At 35.7% G+C, this 22,313-nt stretch overlaps 1 protein-coding gene across 2 annotated transcripts in view; it reads right to left on the bottom strand.

Moving 5' to 3' along the window:
- AGBL4 (AGBL carboxypeptidase 4) overlaps positions 1 to 22,313 on the bottom strand; it is a gene marked incomplete at both ends in the record, with an annotated part of 1,559,236 nt that overhangs the window by 726,501 nt on the left and 810,422 nt on the right. The window lies entirely within an intron of this gene.

Raw genomic sequence — 22,313 nt, 5'->3', positions numbered from 1 at the left:
ACAAAAAAGGCCTAGAGGTAGTCAGAAGAACTATTGTAATTTTTTTTGTTAATTGTAAATAAATTTTAAGTAATAAAAGCAATTATAGTCATGTTTTAACATGTTGAAAATAACAAATGGACACTACAAAAAGAAACACAATATCCAAAATATCCAGATAAGCCACTATACGTATTTTAGTACATATATCCATATGTAAAATAGTCTTCTGCAACATGATTTTCAATGACTTCATCCTATGATATGCCTAATATATTTAATGAATCTCTACTGCTGAGTTTTTAGATAATTTATAATTTCTCCTAATTACAATGAACACTGCCATGAAAATCCTTAAAAACAAATATTTGGACATATCTCTATTTCTTTTGTAATAGTGAATATGAAACCCCAAATTCAGTAGAGCAGCAGCTAAGTGTCAGCTCATATTTTAACTTCATTAATCACAATCCTTGGAAATTCATGGTATCTCTTCCCCATCCAATCACTTAATTAGCCTAAAAGGTAAACACATGATCCTAAATAAATCCAATTTGAACTAATTGTGATTTTTGTCAGCTAACATTAACTGAAAAGAAATTCAAGATATTGATTCATAACCAAAAAAAGATTAGTAGAGGCCCAAAGAAATAAGCTAGGTCATGAATATGAATAACTGAGATTCAGAAGGCCAAGGAAATTACCCCAGATCACACATGTACTAACTGGCAGATCTAGACTCAAATTGAGGCTATATGATTCCAAAATCATACGGACCTTGTTAGACCTCACTGCTTCACATGCCAGACACTGCCCTCAAGGAATCTAATTTTTGGTTGGAGGCAAGGTATGTACAAATAAATGTAATTTAAGTAAAGGAAAATGAATGCCACAAAAATGATGTAAACACAGATATTTTCTTAGTAAAATCAGAGAAGTCTTAATGTATGTCATATGTACTATTAAGGATGAATTCATTCAATCATTTAATAAATATTTAAGTAACTATTTGTAGGAGTACAGCTGACTCTGCCAGCTACCTAGCAAAAATCCATGCTCTCTACTCCTTCCTACACACATAACTACACATTTTAAAGTTAGATTAAGCCATTACCCTAGGATTTAGTCAGTGGAATTTGACTGAAAGTATTATGAGCTAGTTCTAGGACTGCTAATTGGAAGCTACCATATGAGATGTTCTACCTCTTTCCCATCCAGCTGGCCAGAATGGAAATGATGCCTGGCTAACCCTAGAAGCTAAGCACTAAAGATAACAGTTAGCCTGGGTCCCTGAATGACTATATGGATAAGACATGCCCTGCCCATTTGTTCATGATGAAGAAAAAAACATATTTTCTCAATCCATTAGACATGTTATGGTCAAACTCATACAAAAGTTGGTCTACCCATACATACACACACACACACACACACACACACACACACGTATGTATATGTATGTATGTGTATGTGTATATATACACACACACACACACACACATATATACACACACACACACACACACACACACACACACATACACTGTGACACGATAAACAAACTTGTAATGATCTCAATCAACTTACAATTTTACAGGGGAAGGAAGTTCAATCCATATGAATATATCACACAGTATCTGATAGAAGAAACCTCTTGGGTTACAGGAGTGCTTAATTTCATCTTAGTGATTCCAGTGATGAAGTTTTCTCCAAAGAAATGGCATCTAAGTTGAGGACTGATGCATATATGGGGATTATCTAAGAAAGGTAGGAGAAGGAAGGGGGAAAAGGGAGGATACTCCTGGCATAGAAGGAGCATGTGTGAAGTGTGAAGTATAAATAAACAACAAAACATTGGTGCAAGGATTTCTGTAAGTAGAGAAAGGGAGTGAGATATTCTTAGTGGAAAGAACAAGTGCAGTACATAAGTGGGTGGTCCATGTTCCTCTGGAGTACAAAAAAGCAAGGTGGCTGATACATGGTAGGAGTTCGGATGATGACACAGTTGAGTCATTCTTAAATACACTAATTTGTGCCAGAAGACTGAGAACATGGGGTGCATGGACCAGCAAGAGAGGGACTAGATTGAATAGAACTAAAGTTCTGTGCTGGATTATATGAAAAGGAAAGTCAGGAGATACAATAGGTTTAAGACTTCCTCACCCAGACAGAAAGTGACCATTGAAAGAGAGGCAGTCCCAGATTCAGGGAAGCAATAGGACCAGGGAGCATTCTCAGGGCATCTGGTCAATAAGAAAGACTAGGAAGTTTTTAAAAAGGCTCTTCCAATTAAACTAGTACCTATTTACTGAGTACCTACTTTTTTGCTAAATACAGTCTAGATGCTGGAAATACAGAAGTGAGTAAAACAAAAACTAACCATAAAACTTCCAATCCAATGGATACAGAAACAGAAAGTTGAATTTTCACTCCTGATCAGGAGTAGAGGTTCCATCTTATATTTAATATTATTTAAAGCATCATATGTTAGACAGTGCTTTCACATCCTAAGGTTAACATTTATAATTATAATAACCACTGAGCAGAAAGCAGTATGTTCTCTGTTTTATTGATAGGAAGGTAAAGTTGAATGATATGAATTAATATAGTCAATAATAATTGCCACTACTTCTGGATACGTTACTATGCATCACGTCCTTCCTAAAGATGATTCACCTACCTTCTATCAAATCTTCAAAACCATTCTGAAAAGTATGATATTTTTATACACATTTTGCATGAAAATAGAAGGATTTAAGTCAGTGTCAGCTGAAAATTGAAGCTAAACTGTACTGGAAATAGTCCATTTGCCCCTCTGTAATAAATTTCCACCATTCTATACCTTTTTTTTTTTTCTCAAGGTGGCTGATTTCCATAGATTACATCAACTGTACCTGTGCACCTATTTCTATTTAGGTCTTCCAGTGGGGAAGTCTAGCAAAAGATCAGAGAAGGATGAAGGGGGGAGGTTAGAATATACATGTCCTGGTATCTCATCCTGAGAACTCATCTAAGGCTGGCTGTCTCTCTTGGTAGAAGGTCACCATAACTTTCAAAGCAGCCCATACTATGCAATTCTCTTTTCCTAGGTTCCAAAAACCTCTCTTTTCCCCAAGAGTGGTGGCAGTTCTAGTATTAATAGTCCCAGATTCTTGCACATCATTTCTGGTTCTACATACTATCTGCCCCTAATACAGAGGCTCTTTATAAATAAGTCTTCCTCAGATTATCCTAATATCGGTGTGCAAACTCTTTCCTTTTCAGACCCTGAATGAGACACAGTTCTGTGACTATAAGAATCTACATGTCCCTATTCATGTCTTCAGCCTCTCATACATTCAAGAGGTGCTGATATCAATTTGAAATTTAAGCACTACCTCCCCAAATATAGCAGGTGTCAGTCCTAGATGCTTGAGGAATTTCTCAGTATCCTCTGGCAACTCTCCTTGGGATCTGTAGGTGGTCCAGTTCTCTGAGGCCTAGGTCATGAGTCCTGACAAAGAGACCCTCTGTGACCAGAGAGTTGAGAGCTTTATAGTTTTACTCAAAGAGATTTCCTCCATGTCTTCTTTGATAGTTCAAGTTTATAATAAGTCATATAAGAAACTTATCTGAATTTCTGGCCTAAGGCCATATAAAGATCTTATCTGTAGCATTTTCCAAATCCCACAATACAAATACATGATGATTTCAAGCTGGCAATGATTTAAAAATCAACTTATAAAATTGCTGAAAAGTTAATAGTCAACTATTGCAAGCTAATATGTTCAGCTAGCAAGCCACCTCCATAGGTGACTGATATGGTTACATGTCTATCTCATCTAAGAATTTGACTTTCGGACACAACCCATATTACCAAATATATCTCACTCTCCCACTCTCAGTGTCTCTACTGATCACAATAATACTCTGGAAGAGCAGAGGATACTGTATTATTCTACATCCATTTTATTATTAAAGATGAGGAAAATAATATGACCTACTTGAAATCTTATTACAAGTAATTTTTAACATCACTTGACAAATTATTATTTCATTTTTAATAAAAAATACTTTGTTTTTTCACAAATATAAAATTATGAAATTTCTAAAAATATTTTTAAAACTCTAAAGAAAAAAATCTACCATAATCCTATCATCCAAAGACATCAGTTAATTAATGAGTATAAACAATGAATCTTGGGACACTGCATCAAAAACTAATGATGTATTCTATGGTCACTAATATAACACAATAAAAATTTTAAAAATTAATATATATGTACATATTTAATATATGTGTAGGTTTCATACTTTTACTACAATTATATATAGTATTCTACCCCACTTTTTGCTTCATACAAGATCAACATTTTCCTGAGTTATTAAAATGCCTGGAAATTATTTTTTTAATTTAATTATTTTAAAGAGAGAGAACAGGAGCATGAGTGAGAAGAGAGGTACAGTTGGCGGGAGAGGGAGGAAATCCCATGCAGACTCCAAGCTGAGTGCAAAGGCAGATGTGGGGATAGATCTCATGATCCTAAGATCATGATCTGAAGTGAAAACAAGAGTCACATGCACAATGAACTGAGCCACCCAGGTGCCCCTGAAAACTATTTTTAATGTCTGGATAATATTGCATCGAGTTGATTCACTATAATTTACTAATATTGGTTTTGCACATTTAGATTGATTTGGGTTGCTGTTGTTATTAGCCACCCTAATGAACACCTTTGTAAAAAGAGATTTTTCTATAATATGAAACTTTTCTGATTATTTAAATCATAAAACAGTACTGATAGGGCTAGAATTTAGATTTTTAGATTCCTATTCCTGATCTCTTTCTACTTCCAACTCCTAAAATACTAAACTACATGGACACTTCAATATAATGCCATATTAAGTTTCCATGTAAATGTTCAGGTTTTCTTAGTGATTCCTAACCCATGGTCAAGAGAGGGCACTTTGAAATTTAATGCAAATAGAGATCTCAGTGTTATTGTTTTGTAAGAAAGTGTTCAAGGGTAATTGGTAATAAAATTAAAAATAATGATAAAACTAATTACAGTATCAGTGAATGAAGCCAACTTATTTCTGTGGTCCTTGATTTTATCTTCCTAAAGGTAACACACAGTCTTTTCTCTGTTCTGTCCTTAGAGTTGTGTGTGTGTGTGTGTGTGTGTGTGTACACACACATGGCTATGCATCTTTGCTGACCACCACATGCTATGAAACTAGAAATCAATCACGAGAAAAAAATCTGGAAAGAGCACAAACATAAAGGTTAAATAACATGCTACAAAATAATAAATGGGTCAATCAAGAAATTTTATGTAAATAAAAAATTACATGGAAACAACTGAAAATGAAAACATAAGGGTCCAAAACTTTGGGTTGAAGTGAAAGTGGCCTAGGGAAGTTTAAAGCAACACAGTCCTATCTCAAGAAGCAAGAAAAATCTCTAAACAATCTTACACCAAGAGCTGGAAAAAGAAGAACAAATGAAACTCAAACCTAGCAAAAGGAAGGAAATAATAAAGATTAGAGTGGGAATAAGTGATATAAATATTTTTTTTAAAAATTAGAACACATCAATGAAACCAGGAGCTAAGTCTTTGAAAAGACCAACAAAACTAATAAACCTCTAGCCAGGCTCACAATAAAAAGAAGGCCAAAATAAACAAAATCATAGAAATACAAACAATGGTAACAAAATATTATGGAAATCTATGTGCCAACAAATTGGACAATTTAGAAGAAATGGATAAATTACTAGAGACAGATAACCTACTAAACTAAAGCAGGAAGAATATGAAAATTTTAACAGACCAATTGTCAGCGATGAAATTGAATCAGTAATCAAAACACTCCCCAAAACAAAAGTCCAGGATGAAACAGCTTCACAGGTAAATTCTACCAAATATTTAAAGAAGAGTTAATACCCACTCTTCTCAAACTATTCCAAAATATATAAGAGAAAGGAAAACTTGCAAATCCATTCTAAGGAGCCAATATTCCCCTGATACAAAAATCATACAAATAAATACACCAAAGAAAAAGAGAACTACAGGCTAATAACACTCATGAATATACGTGCAAAAATCCTCAATAAAATTCTGACAAACCTAATCCAACAATACATTGGAAAAATCATACACCACAGTCAAATGGGGCTTATTACCAAATGGGATGCAAGGGTAGTTCAATATTGGCAAAACAATCAATGTGATGCATCACAACAATAACAAATAGTAAAAACCACGCGATCATTTCAACAGATTCAGGAAAAGCATTCAACAAAGTACCATATATCCATTCAGGATTAAAAACTACCTGCAATGTAGGTCTAGAGGGAACATACCTCAACATAATAAAGTTCATTTATGAAAAACATACAGCCAACATCATATTCAATGTGAAAAATAGAGCTTTTCCCCTAAAGTCTGGAAGAACACAAAGCTGTCCATGCCCACTACTTTTATTCAGCATAATACCAGAAGTCTTTGCCAAAGCATTGGACAACATAAATAAAAGGCATCTAAATTGATATGGAAGAAGTAAAACTGTCACTCTTTATAGATAACATAATACTCTATATAGAAAACCTTGAAAGACTCACCAAAAAACTACTAGAACTGATAAATGAATACAGTAAAATTGCAGGATTCAAAATCAATGTACAGAAATCTTTTGCATTTCTATACTAATAATGAAGCAGCACAAAGTAAAATTAAGAAAACAATCCTATTTACAACTGTACCAAAACAATAAAAAATCTAGGAATTAATTTAACTAAAGAGGTGAAAGACCTGTACCCTGAAAACTATAAAACACAGATGGAAGAAATTCAAGATAGCACAAAGAAATGACAAGACATTACATACTCATGTGTTGGAAGAAAAAACATGGTTAAAATGACTATACTACCCAAAGCAATCTACTCATTTAATGCAACCCCTATCAAAATACCAGCAGCATTTTTCACAGAACTAAAGCAAACCTAAAATTTGTACAGAACCAGAAAAGACCTCAAATTGCCAAAGTAATCTTGGCAAAGAGAAACAAAACTAGAGGTATCACAATTCCAGATTTCAAGTTATATTACAAAGTGGTAGTAATTAAAACATATAGTACTGACATAAAAACAGACACATAGATGGAGGGAACAAAAAAACCCAAAAATAAATCCACAATTATATGGTCAATATAATTGACAAAGGGTGCAAGAATACACAATAAGAAAAAGACAGTCTCTTCAACAAATGGTGTTGGGAAAACTGGATAGCTACATGCAAAAGAATGAAATTAGATCACTTTCTTACACCATACATAAAAATATACAAAAATAGATTAAATATCTAAATGTGAGATGTGAAACCATAAAAATGTTAGAAGAGAGCACAAGCAATAATTTCTCTACATTGGCTGTAGAGCCATTTTTCTAGATATATCTTCTGAGGCAAGGGAAATAAAAGCAAAAATAAACTACTGGGGCTATATCAAAATAAAAAGTTTCTGCACAGTGAAGGGAACAACCAACAAAACTAAAAGATAACCTACTGTATAAGAGAAAATATTTGCAAATGACATATATGATAAAGGATTAGTATCCAAAATATATAAAGAACTGACATAACTCAACACTAAAAAACAAATAATCCAATGAATCATGGGCAGAAGACATGAACGGACATTTCTCCAAAGAAGACATACGGGTGGCCAACAGATACATGAAAAGATACTCAACATCACTCATCATCAAAGAAAATACAAATCAAAACCTCATACCAGTCAGGTATGGCTGAAATTTAAAAAATTTTTAAAACTCAGGAAATAACAAGTGTCAAAGATGTGGCGAAATAGGAACCACTGTGTACTGTTGGTTGGAATGCAAACTGGTGCAGCCACTATGGAAAACAGTATGGAGGTTCCTCAGAGAGTTAAAAATAGAACTACCCTACCACTTAGTAAACTACAGGGTATAGACCCCCAAAATACAAAACATCCATTCAAAGGGATATATACACGCCTATATTTGTGGCAGCATTATTTACAATAGCCAAACTATAAAAGCAGCCCAAGTGTCTATAGATAGATGAATAGATAAAGAATATGTGAGATATATAGTAGAATATTACTCAGCCATAAACAAGAAGGAAATCTTGCCATTTGCAACAACATGGATAGAGGTAGAGAGTATAATGCTAAGAGAAGTAAATCAGTCAGAGAAAGACAAATACCATATGATTTCACTCACATGTGGAATTTAAGAAACAAAACAAATGAGCAAAGGAAAAGAGAGAGAGAAAAAACAGGAAACAAACTCTTAACTATCGAGAATAAACTGATGGTTACCACAGGGGAGGTGGATAGGAGAATGGGTGAAATAGGTGATAGGAATTTAAAAGTATACTTATCATGATGAAGAAAGAGAAAGAGAGACACAGAGAGAGAGAAACAGAGCAAGCATGGCTACAGGTCTATCACAGATTTGGGACAGTTTCTGACTATTTACGTGACTCTTTTCTAAGCCTCACTTTCCTCATCTGGAGGTGATAATCTCCGACTTTCCTGCCTCCTAGAGCCATTGTGAGAATATCATGATGCAAAATCCTTTTGTAACAATAAAGTGTTTTGCAGACTGTTTAATATTGTGGACAAAGAGCTGGACAAACTGAGTTCAAATATAATTGTTGAGAACAGTTGGAGTCTTTGGACAAATACTTCTCTGGCCTTTAGTTTCTTCCTGTGTAAAATAAGAGCTTTGGACTAGGTAATCACAAAGACTCCTTCCTTCTGAGATGTTAGTATCACATGACACAAACACCAGGATTCTTCACTCATGTCCTGGCCTCTCTGCTGTGAGAGTTAGAGAAAAATCATACAGCACAGTAGCACAGGGAGTGTATTATTTGAGATTTGAGTGATTGTGGCCATTGTTGTTATGAACATTGGAGTAGAGATGGTTCTCCTTTTCACTACATCTGTATCTTTAGGGTAAATACACAGTAGTGCAATTGCAGGGTCATAGGGTAGCTCTATTTTTAATTTCTTGAGGAATCTCCCTACTGTTTTCCAAGTGGCTGCACCAACTTGCATTCCCACCAAAAGTGTAAGAAGGTTCCCCTTTCTCCACATCCTCTCCAACACTTGTTTCCTGTCCTGTTAATTTTGGCCATTCTAACTGGTGTAAGGTGGTATCTCAATGTGGTTTTGATTTGAATATCCCTGAGGGCTAATGCTGATGAACATTTTTTCATGTGTCTGTTAGCCATTTGTATGTCTTCTTTGGAGAAGTGTCTGTTCATGTTTTCTGCCCATTTTTTTTTCTGCCCACTTTTTGACATGATTGTCTGTTTTCTGAGTGTTGAGTTTGAGGAGTTCTTTATAGATCTTGGATACCAGCCCTTTGTAGTGTCATTTTTGAATATCTTCTCCCATTCCATGGGTTGTTTGTTTTGCTGACAGTTTCCTTTGCTGTGAATCTTTTTATCTTGATGAAGCCCCAAAAGTTCATATTCACTTTTGTTTCCCTTGCTTTTGGAAATGTGTGTTGAAAGAAGTTGCTGTGACCAATGTCTTAGAGGTTACTGCCTATGTTCTCCTCTAGGAATTTGATGGGTTCCTGTCTCACATTGAGTACTTTTATCCATTTTGAGTTTATCTTTGTGTATGGTGCAAGGGAATGGTTGGGTTTCATTCTTCTGTATATAGCTGTCCAAATTCCAGCACCATTTATTGAAGAGACTGTCTTTCTTCCATTAGATATTTTTTCCTGCTTTGTCAAAGATTATTTGACCATAGAGATGAGGGTCCATATCTGGGCTCTCTATTCTGTTCCATTGGTCTATGTCGGATTTTTGTCAATACCATGCTGTCTTGGTGATCATAACTTTGTAATATAGCTTGAAACCAGGCAATGTGATGCCGCCAGCTTTGTTTTTCTTTTTCAACATTTCCTTGGTGACTCAGGGTCTTTTCTGGTTCCATACAAATTTTAGGATTGTTTATTCCAGCACTTTGAAAAATGCCATTGTTATTTTGATCATAATGGTGTTGAAAGTATAGATTGTTCTCGGCAGCATAGACATTTCAACAATGTTTATTCTTCCATGAGCATACAATGTTTTTCAATCTTTTCATTTCTTCTTCAATTTCTTTCATGACTGTTCCATAATTTCTAGAGTATAGATCCTTTACGTCTTTGGTTAGGTTTATTCCAAGGCATCCTATGGTTTTTGCTACTATTGTAAATGGAATAGATTCCCTAATTTCTCTTTCTATAGTTTCATTGTTAGTGTATAAGAAAGCAACTGATTTCTGTGCATTGATTTTGTATCCTGCCACATTACTAAATTGGTGTATGAGTTCCAGTAATTTAGAGGTGGAGTCTTTAGGGTTTTCCACATAAAATATCATGTCATCTGTGAAAAGAAAGAGTTTGACTTCTTCTCTGACAATTTGAATAGATTTTATTTCTTTTTGTTGTCTGATTGCTGTTGCAAGGACTTCTAGTACTATGTTGAACAATAGTGGTGGGAGTGGACAGCCTTGACATATTCCTGATCTCAGTAGGAAGGCTGTCAGTTTTTCCCCATTGAGATTGATATTCTCTGTGAGTTCTTCATAGATTGATTTTATGAAGTTGAATGTTCCTGCTACCCATATACTTGGGAGACTTTTAATCAGGAAAGTATCATGCTGTATTGTGTCAAATGCTTTTTCTGCATCATCTAAGAGGACCATGTGGTTCTTGTCTCTTCTCTTATTTATGAGTTCTATCATATTGATTGATTTGCGACTGTTGAACTACCCTTGCATCCCAGGGATAAATCCCACCTGGTCACTGGACAATCTCTTCGATGTACTATTGGATCCTATTAGCTAGGATCTTGTTGAGAATCTTGGCATGCATATTCACCAGGGATACTGGTCTGAAAGCCTCCTTTTTTAAAATTTTTTAATTTTTTTATTAACATATAATGTATTATTAGCCCCAGGGGTACAGGTCTGTGAATCACCAGGTTTATACACTTCCCAGCACTCACCATAGCACATACCTTCCCCAATGTCCATAACCCAACCACCCTCTCCCTACCCCCCTACCCCTGGCAATCCTGTTTGTTTTGTGAGATTAAGAGTCTCCCTCCCAATCCCATCTTGTTTCATTTATTCCTTTCCTACCTCCCAAACCCCCCACTTTGCCTTTCAAATTCCTCATATCAGGAAGATCATATGATAATTGTCTTTCTCTGATTGGCTTATTTCGCTCAGCATGATACCCTCTAGTTCCATCCATGTCATTGCAAATGGCAAGATTTCATTTCTTTTGATGGCTGCATAGTATTCCATTGTATCTATACACCACATCTTCTTTATCCGTTCACCTGTTGATGAACATCTAGGTTCTTTCCATAGTTTGGCTATTGTGGACATGGTAATGCTGACCTCATAAAAAGGGTCTGAAAGTTTTCCTTCTGTTTCTAATTTTTGAAGCAGATCTAGGAGAATAGGTATTTTTTCATCTTTGAATGTTTGGTAGAATTCCCCAGGGAATCCGTCAGGTCCTGGACTCTTATTTTTAGGAGGTTTTTGGTCCCTGCTTCAATCTCGTTACTATTTATTGGTCTATTCAGGTTGTCAATTTCTTCTTGTTTCAGTCTTGGAAGTTTATAGGTTTTCACAATGCATCCATTTCTTCCAGGTTGCTTAATTCATTTGCATATAGCTGTTGATAATAATTTCTGATGATTGTTTCTATTTCGTTGGTGTTAGTCTCCCCTCTTTCATTCATAATTTTATTAATTTGGGTCCTTTTTCTTTTCTACTGGATAAGTCTAGCCATGGTTTATCAATTTTATTAATTCTTTCAAAGAACCAACTTCTAGTTTTGTAGATGTGTTCTACCATATTTCTGGTTTCTAATTCATTGATCTCTGCTCTAATCTTAATGATTTCCCTTCTTGTGCATGGGATAGGCTTAATTTGTTGTTGATTCTCCAGTTCTTTAAGGTGTAAACAGAGTTTGTGTATTCAGGATTTTTCTATTTTTTTGAGTGAGGCTTCAATGGGTATGTACTTCCCCCTTAGGACGACCTTTGCCATATCCCATAGGTTCTGGACTGATTTGTTTTTGTTTTCATTGGTTTCTGTGAATTGTTTAAGTCATTATTTGATTTCCTGGTTGACCCAAACATTTTTGAGCAAGATGGTCTTTAGCTTCCAAGTGTTTTAATTCCTTCCAAACTTTTTCCCTGTGGTTGAGATCCACTTTCAGAGCATTGTGGTCTGAAAATATGCAGGGAATAATCTTGGTCTTTTGGTATTGGTTGAGACCTGATTTGTGACCCAGTGTGTGTTCTATTCTGGAGAAAGTTCCACGTGCGCTTGAGAAGAATGAATATTCTGTTGTTTTAGGGTGGAGTGTTCTGTATATATCTATGAGGTCCATCTGGTCCAGTGTGTCATCCAAGTTCTTATTTCTTTGTTGATTTTCTGCTTAGATGATCTGTATATTGTTGAGAGTGGAGTGTTAAGGTCCCCTACAATTAATGTATTCTTATCAATATGTCTATTTTGATTAACCATTGGCTTATGCAGTTGGCTGCTCCGATTTTGGGGGCATGGATATTTACAACTATTAGATCTTCTTGTTGGATAGACCCTTGAATCTCTTCTGACCCTTCTGTATCTCTAACTACAGATTTTAGGTTAAAATCTAATTTGTCTGATATAAGAATTGCTACCCCAATTTTCTTTTGCAGTCTGTTGGCATGAAAGATGGTTCTCCATTCCCTCACTTTGAGTCTGGATGTATCTTTAGGTTCAAAATAATTCTCTTGTAGACAGCATATGGATGGGTCCCGTCTTTTTATCCAATCTGCAACCCTGTGCTGTTTTATGGGAGCACTTAAGCCATTCACATTGAGAGTGATTATTGAAATATATGATTTTATTGTCATGATGTTACCTGTGAGGTCCTTGATTCTATAGATTGTCTCTGTATATTTCTGCTCTATATCACTCTTGGGGTCTTTCTCCTTTTATAGAACCCCCTTAAGATTTCTTGAAGGGCTGGCTTAATGGTCACATATTCCTGTAGTCTGTGCCAGTCCTGGAAGCTCTTTATCTCTCCATCTATTCTAAATGACAGGCTTGCTGGATAAAGTATTCTTGGCTGCATGTTCTTTTCATTTCTTGCCAGACCCTTCTGGCTTGCCAGGTTTCTGTGGACAGGTCTGACATTATTCTGATGTTCCTCTCTCTGTACATAAGGAATCTCTTCCCCCTAGCTTCCCTTAAGATATTTTCCCTGGTTTTAAGATTCATGAGTTTCATTATTACATGCCTGGGGGTCACTGTGCTCTCCCTGATCTTGGGGCATATCCTCTCTGCCTCTAGGACATGAATACTTGTTTCATTCCCCAGATTAGGGAAGTTCTTAGCTAGGATTTGCTCAAATATGTCTTCTAGTCCTCTCTCCCTCTCCACCCCCTCAGGGATCCCAATAATTCTGGCATTGGAACATTTCATGGTGTCACTTATTTCTCCAATTTTGTTTTCATGGATTCTAAGCTGTTTGTTCTAGGCTTCCTCCTCCTGATCCTTCTTTTCTATCAGTTTGTCTTCTAGATCTCTAATTTGTTCTTCTACCACATTTACCTTAGCTGTTAGAGTATCTAGATTAGATTGGATCTCATAGATGCATTTTTAAATTCTGCCAGATCAGTTCTCACTTCTGCTCTTAGAGAATCTATGTTGCCATTAATGGTTTTCTCCAACCTAGCTATTGTTTGCATAATTGTTACCTGAAGTCTATTTCCAACATCCTGCTTACATCCACATCCATTAGTTCTGTGGTGGAAGTGTCACAGTCTGAATTTTTCCTCTGTTTTTGGTTCCTCCTCCTAGTCATTCTGGTGAGAGGTGGTTGAAGGAATGTACAGAATCCAAACTATCCAAACGAATTGACAACCCAAGCAAGATGCATCTATTTTATAGGGAATTTGTGGTTCTTGGCCTCTTGTTCTTTCAGCCTGTCTTCTGAAGCAGGGCCCTGCTGCACTTTTACTCAGGCAACCCTGTTTGGGCAGAGTTGCTCTGTCCCTGTCAGGGGGATAGGCTCAATGAAAAATGGTTTTGGAGGGGCTGTTGTTCTCTGGCAGCTTTCCCTGGCTGCTTTCTGCATCTCTTCTGAGAGTCAGAGCAGAAGTGACCATATCCAATCCTTTGTCTCTGAACAGGGAGATTACAGTCTGTTCTACAGAAAGCCCTCCAAGCCACACTGACTCTGTTTTTGTCTGTGCTGCTAAAAACCACAGTGTTCTGGGTTGTGCACCCCACAGCAGCACTCCCAGCCCTCACTTCCAGGTCCAGGCATGTCTCTGCCCTTTGTGCTTCTAAAACCAGCCACCCCTAGTTTGCATGGGTACCCCTATAGCTCCAGGTTTCAGTCTGGGGTCTGCAGTAAAGTCCTTTCCCTGCTGCTACCGGTTTGTGAGTCTGTGCCAGGCTAATGTGGGACACTTTGGCACCCCTGTGTTATTTCACCTTCCTGGCACCAGTGCTTATGGCGCCTCCCTCTCCCTTCTGTTTATCTTCTAATATCTGCCCACAGAATCACATCCCCCCCCCACATACCTTGAAATGAGCCACTGGAGATATTCTGTTGGTATAGGTCCTGATGTTTCTTCATACATATCAGACTGATTTCATGGGTGTTCAGAGTGGTCTGGTAGATATCTAGCTCAATTCAGGGGACCAGCTGAAATAGGGTTCCCTACTCCACACCCACCCCACTATCCCTTACCACCCTATATTATACATAACTTATCACAGTCTATTGGTGTTGAAATTTACCACTTTGAGATAAAAGCAAAAACTCTACCTCCTTTTAAGTCCCTTTACCTTTCCACATATAATATGATTATGTTAAATATTTCCTCTACATACATTGAAAACTGCATCAATGTTATAATTATTGCTTCAACATCAAGCATAATTTAGAAAATAGAGAAAAAGGAGTTTATTGTATTTACCTATATTTTTACTTTTTATGTTTTTTTTCTTTCTAACATTCCAAGAGAACTTCTTTTATCATTTCTTTTCTCTTTTAAGAACTTCCTTTTCCCATTCTTTTAGGGTAGGTCTTAAAAACTCTTTCCTTTTGGTGAAACTTTTCCTTCACCAAAATGTCTTGATTTCTTGAAGGATATTTTTGCTGGATATTGGATTCTGAGTTTACAGTTCTTTTGTTTCAGTATTGAAGGACATTGTGTCACTTTCCTTTGTCCTCTATGGTTTCTGATGTGAAATCTGTTGTGTTCAAATTTATTTTCCAATATAGATAAGGTGTTATTTTCTCTCACTGCTTTTAAGATTCTTTCTTTCCTTAGATTGGTTATGATGTTTCATGGCCTAGATTTCCCGCACTTTTTTCCCATTTGGGGTTCACTCATTCTCTTGAATCTGTAGGTCTTTGAATCTGTATGTCTTTTGCCAAATTTGAGATTTCAGCCATTTCAAACAAATTTTGCACCTCTCCTTCTGGAATTCTAATGACATGAATGTTAGATTTTTGGTCCTGCAGGTCCCTGAGGTTCTCTTCATTTTTTTAGTCTATTTATTAATCCATTGCTTAGATCTAGTTCTCCTATTGTTCTATCCTCAGGTTAATTTATTCTTTTCTCTACTCCCCGTACTCCGCTAATAATCCCATCTTCAAGTGGCTGATAAAACTTCAGATTCCTCGTGTGGTCTGACATCATGGAGAAGAGGAAAGGATTCATTACTGACTAGCAGGAATGAAATTCCCAGTTCCCTACTTTTCTGACCCCACCTGGTGGAGGGGGAACAAATATGGAAGTCTAGGTTTCTCACTTCTCCTTTGTTGGGAAGGGTGGAAGTGGGCAATTTTTTACCCTGGTTTTTGGCTAGAGTGGGCAATTACTATCTCAAAGTTTTCTGTCTTACTGGGCTGAGCTCCCCCTCCCCTTTTTTGGTCTTTAGTTTGCAAGAAGACTTTTTGGAAGACTTGTTTTTGTCTATGCACATTGGCATTTCTAGGTTTCTGGCTTCTCAAGTAACCATTCTAGCACATATGAAGCAAAAATGAAATGCAGGGAACTCACCACTATATCAATTCATCAGGTTCTGAGAAACTTAGCCAGTCTTCCCTCTTCTCTCTACTTTCAGGTCTTCTGTTTGTTCCAAAAGTAATGTATATGGTTTTTAGCTGTACTTAGTGGGAGAAATAGGGAAGAGTGCATCTACTCCATCCTTTCCCAGAATGTCTGTAATATCTTACCTTTTCTTTTTAATGCCATTATATTTATTTTTGGAAACTCAGTTTTAAGACTATACTAATGCCAATATTCTTAAGACACAAGCTCAAATGAGAACAACAACAAAACAATAGACAACAACAAAAGGATCATCTTACAGCTCCTAAACTAGTTTTTTTTTTTTTTAACGACAATTCTTAATGCTGTCCAGATTGCAGTAAAACTGATAGAGAGACAGACCAAGGGTAGCATTTTAAACTGGTGCAACATATTTTGAGAGCATGCATAGCTGAGGCTTATAGTTATCAATCCTGTAATCTCTCTTTTAGGAACTGATTCTAAAAAATAATTTGACAAATAACTCTCTCTCTCATGTATCTGTCTATCTAATATTATCTACTTTCAAAAAATATATTATATTAAAAAACAATGTTCACCAATGGAGATATGATAGAGTAAATTATGATATATAAAAATAGTAAACAATTCTCCAACTATGGTATAATGAACACTAGTAAAAACTAGGACAAATTGTTTTGATACAATGTTAAATGAACAGAATATAAAACGGTATATATATATATATATATATACACACACACATACACACATATGTATATATGTATACACACATATGGATATACATATGTGTGTGTGTATATATAGGACAAATTGTTTTGATACAATGTTAAATGAACAGAATATAAAACGGTATATATATATGTATATATGTATACACACGTATGTATATATGTATACACACATGTATATATACATACGTGTGTATACATATATGTATATACATGCATACGTATATATACATGTATGTATATATACGTATGCATGTATATACATGTGTGTGTATACATATATACATATGTGTGTATATATATACCGTTTTATATTCTGTTCATTTAACATTGTATCAAAACAATTTGTCCAATTTTTTCTAGTATATGTATATACATATGTATATATATATGTGTGTGTGTATATATATACATATGTGTGTGTATATATATAAAATATATAATATAAAATGGTATATATATATACACATATATGTGTATATATACACATATGTGTGTGTATATATATTTTATATATACATATTATATATATATATATATATATATATAAAATTCCTACTGTGTGAAAATGTGCTCATGGAAACAAAAAAATAAAAAATAATATGTAAAATTTTATAAATTGTTAGATTTAGCAAAAGAATAATGGATTAATTCATTTATTTAACAAATATTTATTGAGTGTGTCCTATATACCAAGCACAGTTTGGGGTGCCAAGGATACACAAATGAATACAAAGATGATGAAAATCCCTATTCCCATGGCTTACTTTCTTTTTTTTTTTTTTTTTTTTTTTTTTTTTTTTTTTTTTTTAATTTTTTATTTATTTTCAGCGTAACAGTATTCATTGTTTTTTCACCACACCCAGTGCTCCATGCAATCTGTGCCCTCCCTAATACCCACCACCTGGTTCCCCCACCCTCCCACCCCGCCCCTTCAAAACCCTCATGGCTTACTTTCTAATAGATGGAGGGACTGGTAACAAAATAAATAATACATTATAGTTTGCTAGATGGTAATAAGTGCTATACAGAAGAATAAAGCAGGAAGATTAGGTATATGGGGGGCAAGGGATATAATTTAATTTTAAATGTATGACTTGTGTTTAAATATGAATCTATTAATTTATAATTTTTAAACAAAATATTATTTTTTGTTACAATAGGGTAAAGCCCCATTATTTCAGAAAATGCATCTAATTTCCAAAGTTTAGTTTCTTATTTCACAAGGTCAAGCCTGAAGATTATCATTACATTAAGAATAATATAGAACCAATGCTATTTGTACATAACTATCACTAACCTTAATTCAAAAGGGTATTTATTATAACTGCCTGTTAATTTGTTGTCTATCCCTTGGACTTGTATCTCTTTCCTGAATTTTCATAGCCAAACTTTTGAAAGAACCATCTATATTTATGATCTCCATTTCTTTACACTTTCTTCATCCCCCAACTCACTCATTATCTCACACAGCTGGCTTGAACTACTGCCATGTCACTAAAATGGCACACAATAAAGTCTCTAATGACCTCTACATCTCTACAAGCATTGGGCATTTTAAGGCTTTAATTATCTTTGACCTTTCAGTAGCAGTTGGCAGTGTTAGTCACTCACTCTTTTTTAGAAAAACCCTCTCTTCTTGGTTACATGACACCATACTATCTTAGCTTTATTTCTATCCTTCTGGCCGGTTCCTCCTATCCTCTTTTGTGAGTTTCTCATCCCTTACCAGACTTTTAAACCAAGGAATTTCTCAGAGCCCTGTCCTAATCTTCCCTCTTGAGTCTATACATCTCCCTGAGAGACCACATCTTCCCCCACCATTCTGGTACTCATGTACAGGCTCTTGCCTCTGAGTCTATACCTCCAGATTCCTCTCTTGGGTCTCTTACCAATACACCCTACAGCCTACTTGACATCTATATTTGGATATCTCTCAGGCTCTTCTAGCTGCATGTTTCCAAGGCCAAGATCATATTTTTCCAACCAAATCTGCCAAAACTCTTTCCTCTTATAACCCTTTTTTTCAGTAAATGACACCACCAGCCCTTCTGTTGCATATGCCAGAAAACCCGGGAATCATCTAAAACTTTTATCTCTCTTTTATCCTCTACATCTATTCAATCAAAAGGTTAAGTTGATTCAATCTTCTGTTATCCCTCAAATTCATCCACATGTTTTCATGACTACTGTTACCAATCTAATCCATCATCAGCTGTAGCCTAAGGTATTGCAAAAGGCCCCCAAACAACTGCCCTCCTTCTGAAATATTCTCTATTAAGGATTAAGACTGATCTTTCTAAATTGCCATTCTAATCATGTCCTGCTTAATTTATTCATTTTCTTTTCAGTGCCTTCAGAATCAAGTCCAGCTCTTTACCTTGGCTTACAAAGCTCCGCTCAATATCACTCCTATCTATCTCTCTAGTCACCTTCTCTTTAGAATTTCATGTGTCAATCATATTGGCCTTTTCTCATTAAAAATACAATGTTCTGGAGCACCTGGGTGGCTCAGAGGGTTAAGCCTCTGCCTTCAGCTCAGGTCATGATCTCGGAGTCCTGGGATCGAGCCCCGTATTGGGCTCTCTGCTCAGCAAGAAGCCTGCTTCCACTCCCCCCACCTCCCCGCCTGCCTCTATGCCTACTTGTGATCTCACTCTCTCTTTCAAATAAATAAAGAAAATCTTTAAAAAAATGCAATGTTCTGTCTCATCCCTTTGACTTCAAACACATTTTATTACTTCACACATATGATCTCACCTATGAGCTCACCTATTCATCCTTTAGTTCTCAGCATAAGTAACATATCTAGGGAAGGTCTCCTATCCTTGGGGCAGGTTAAGACTTAAATGCTGAATAGTTGCCACAGCATGCTGAACTCTCCCTGTTGTCATAGTTATCACACTTTTGTTTGGTTGTCTTGGATTTGGGGAAAACCAGAACTAGGAAAACACTAGAGGAGATATTCTAATACTGCAATCTACAACGTCTTTGTCAGTTCTCACTCAGGCTGTTGTCTAGAATCCTAAATTATGATGAACTCCTCAGGGCCAATAAAATCTAATAATCTGAGAGCCAAACGGTCATGTACAATTTTTGTGTTGCCCTAAGAACATTTAGAATGACTATTGGAAGACAGGTTCTGGTACACGTAACTGACACAAGAAAGAGAAGAAAGTCCTAAGCAGAAAACACCAAAGGGGCAGAAACAATCCTCATAACAAACCAGTAGCAAACCAGAGTGGAACAATTATGGCATGTATAAATCAGTTAAAATTCTAAAAAAGAAAGTTCCCTTTGAGGACAGATCTTTTCTGTCATACTATATCCCCAATATCTAGAATAGTCTGTGACACATTAAGATGACCTATAAAGTCCTACTAAGTAAACAGTATCTCAGTCTGGTTTTTAAAAGGGGGACTAAAGGCATGTGAGTAACTTTGCATCCAAAGTCTGGGGTTAGCAAAGTCAAAAAGATGAGAGATGAGACATATCAACAACCTGATTTGCTCCGGTACCTTGTACCTTACCAGACTGGTGAACTACAATAAACTGAATTCTTAATATTTAAGCTCTTTCAGACCTTTAGAGAAGCCCCATGACTGGATAATGGCTGCTTCTAAGAGCCTGTCAACACTGGGTAAGAGTACTAACTTCATTCTCAGGCATTATAATATAAATGCAAGGACTCATTAATATTCTAAAATTTTGCCAAGAGATCTGAGAGGTCCCAAAGATAGTCTGTAAGAATAAAACAAAACAAAATGAAATGATTAAAGCTTAAGGATTTTAAAAGCACAGTAAAAGAGAAGACTCAAGCATTGAAGAGTTGGGAAAAAGGAATGGTGATTATGGTTGCTGTGTAAGATCCCAACATAGAGCCTCATAAAAGAAGTACAATGTTATTTCAAGGACTCTCATGATCAGATCAACAGTTATGTCCTTTTGTTGGCAAGGTTTGAAGTACAGATCTACACATACCTATTAACAGAGATATGTGCTATATTATTATCCATTGGCCTGAGTTCAGAAACTCAAAACAAAGGCCTACCCCTTGTCCAGAACCCATCGTCAAAAGGAGATCTGGGAATAGCAGTATAGTTGATTTGATGCAGCAAAGCAAGAAAAAAGCAAAACAAAAGAAAAACAAAAAACCAAGACTAGGAAGATACTTTTATCTTTTAATAAACAGTTTTCATTATCATCCAATGCCTACACTTTTACAAACCTGAGCTTCTCAGCCCAGCATTTATAGAAAATTGCCAAGTATCATTTGTAGATAAAAGCACAATTCAATATTTATGAATTGCTAGTTTTCTATAAATATAGACATTTGGAGATGATCTCACTAGGCATTAAAATTTGAACAGGGATCAAAGCTAGAATAATATTAACAACTCCTTGCATTTGTATAGTGGTTTACATAATACTATTAATAATAGATGACATTTATTGAGCACTTAGCAAGTGCCAGGCACTTTACATGTAAATTCTTATAACGAATTCAGTTTAGTTCAACAAGCATTCAATTAATACCTACAGTGTGATAGATTAATAACACTGGTTTCTGTCTTTAAAAACTCTCATTTTGGTGCATTCAATCAATGTTTGTTGAAAGAATAAATGAATGGATGGATGAAAAACTGATTGGTTTGGATGGTACTGTGGGGTAATAACCATAACACAGGCTCCTCCTCTCAATATCTATGGTATTGGGAAAATACTTACCATCTTTTAGCCTCCATTTTTAAATCTGTAATATAGGAATATGTAAGCTCTCCCTTGCAAAACTGTTGTGACAAAAGTGCCAGAAATGTAAAATATGTAAAAAGAATAGGATCTCAGTAAGTGAGAGTAGTTATCATCATCATCATCATCACTACCATTAATACTATTTTATTTTATTTATCTTATTTTTTAAAGATTTTTATTTATTTATTTGACAGACAGAGATCACAAGCAGGCAGAGAGGCAGGCAGAGAGAGAGGAAGGAAAGCAGCTCCCCACTGAGCAGAGAGCCAGATATGGGGCTGAATCCCAGGACCCTGAGATCATGACCTGAGCCAAAGGCAGAGGCTTTAGCCCACTGAGCCACCCAGGTGCTCCCATAATTAATACTATTTTAAATAAGCCTATCAAACTCTCCTCACCCTCGCTATAGCAATGAACAAGTATAACTTTAACATCCACACAGCATATGACATCTATATAGAAATGCCACAAAAAAAAAAAAAAAAGCAAAGCAAGGGAAATCTAAACTGTAGTTCCCATGTTCTATACAATGTTCTATACAACAATGTTCTTTGTCATTTTACATAAAACATATTACATAAAAAATTTGTTTGTTATTATACAACAAATATATACAATGTTATATACAATGTTCTATACAACATCAGTGCTCAGGCTAAGAAACAAAAATAAAAACAACATAGAATCAATTTCAGTTATATTTCCAAAGATACCATGATAAGAGGCC

Source organism: Martes martes (assembly GCF_963455335.1).
Source record: "Martes martes genome assembly, chromosome: 4".
Taxonomy (NCBI): domain Eukaryota; kingdom Metazoa; phylum Chordata; class Mammalia; order Carnivora; family Mustelidae; genus Martes; species Martes martes.
Note: the sequence above shows the minus strand (reverse complement) of the source record. Positions and strands in the feature narration are given on the sequence as shown.